Here is a 2,002-nt window from a genome sequence, read left to right on the forward strand (position 1 = left end):
TGCCCGCGCCAATGAGCAAATCTCGCGAGATTATCTTTTTCTGTTTTCTTTATTTAAACAATCAATACCGTTATGAAAAATACAGGTAAGTGCGTTTAAGTTTCAAAAGTTTTGTTTTGTGTAAGTTAATTAATCATTTTTTAAAAATATGCTATTGGTATGGTAGTTTGTCCCAAAACGTACTTGGGGATAATAGTGACATTTGCTAGTGTCAATGGCGAAAATATCACAATAGGCAAGATGGCGTGTTGTAGTCAAACCTTATTTGACGTGAACATTGTTGACATACTCCCACAACCACGAGACTTAAATGGAAAATAGACACAAATCATGAAACTACACATCTATTTCAGCAAATATATATTAATTACAATTTTCTACAGACACTTAGTATCATAAGACACAAGTCATAGCATCCCTTATGATGTTTTGAATACTGTAAGCTAGCAGCCCCTTTTCGACTCTTGGATGCTACATGATGAGGATAATTAATTTATGTCAAATTCTATTAGGTGTAACCACTGTTCCATAAACACAAAACAAAGCAGTGCTATGCTACTATTATGTATGCATTTAAAAAGAACTAGATTATGGCTACACTCACAAGCGAGCACATTTCACAGGTTGAAGGGTTCCTATAATAAAGAAACAGCCTCATTGAACTGATAATAATCCCCACCCACCATAAATGAGTCTGATCCCTTAGTAAATTGAGCCCTTGGTGAGGTGGAGTGGTGTCAGCACCTATAGCCAACTCTCCAATGGCTCCCTAATCCTCGCTTCCCTCTCGCTGCCACCCTCACCGTCTAATCAGCCTCCAACACACACACACACACACACACACACACACACACATGGGCTTGCACCCATCTGACACACACCCGAGTGCTCGCCCTTCCTCGCACTCAGCCATCTCTTCAGTGTGATGTCACAGCTAATCCATGCGTGGTTATCCGCTGGGCTGCAGTGCTGGCTGGCAGAGGGATGTGGGGAGGAATTTGGGAGAGATGGGGATGAGGGAAGGGAGGGCGGGGGGTGTAATCAGGCACGTCATGAAGTCTACTCTCCAAGCACACTTCTAATATACCACACAGACAACTACATTCCAGCACAAAACATATGCAGAAATGCTCCATTGATGTATTCATATAAGCTCTGATTGGAAAGATTTGAATATAAAGCATGGTATATTCTATATAGGAATTATCAGACTGTCTGCAGGATTAAACTTCCCCTGCCACTAATGTGGCCTTTATTGGCAGCTTGTCCAAAAAGAGGAATTAACTCCATTCTAAAGTGCCTGCTTCCATATGGCACAGAGTTATTAACACATATTACTTGACTGAGCAGTGCTATGGAATTCATTATGGATTCAGATTAAATGTCATTATGCGGAGTGTACACATATTCCATATACAGTATACCGGCTGGGTCTTGGTTCTGTGTGCCCCCCCATGGTGGCCGGTGGCTCTCTGGTGGTGGGGCAGGGTTTGCTTGGTTTTAGGAAGCAGTCGCTCACCTTTCATATATTCTTAGCGACCATTACCGCGTACATTTATACACATATATACAGTTTTGTGTAATCTGTACTGGATTCCAGTCCGGGTCAGAGTTTCGGTCCTTTTTTGTAGCTGGTCACAGATCATCAATTGCTGACTTACATTTATTTTAGGCAAAACTAGTTTGGATTTTTTTGATATGAAGTTGTAGTGCATCAACGGTAACTTACCCCACACGTTATGGTCGGATTTCGGAGATAAGGAATGTAATTCTGGCTAGTTGGTGGAGCCTTTTATGACCTCACAATTCCTTCGAGTTACTTTCTCTCTCGTTTTAGCACTGCATGTGTTCCACAGTGTTTACATGTGCGAATGAAGACGTTATGAAGTTATGACGTTATGAATGGCAGAGCAATTTTTACATTATTAAGCGCAGATAATCAAAATGAATCAAAGTAGAGTAGCCGCACGGTGGACGAGTGGTTTAAAAAAAATAGTATTTT

This window comes from Doryrhamphus excisus, chromosome 13 (genome assembly GCF_030265055.1).
Source record: "Doryrhamphus excisus isolate RoL2022-K1 chromosome 13, RoL_Dexc_1.0, whole genome shotgun sequence".
In the NCBI taxonomy this organism is placed as follows: Eukaryota; Metazoa; Chordata; class Actinopteri; order Syngnathiformes; family Syngnathidae; genus Doryrhamphus; species Doryrhamphus excisus.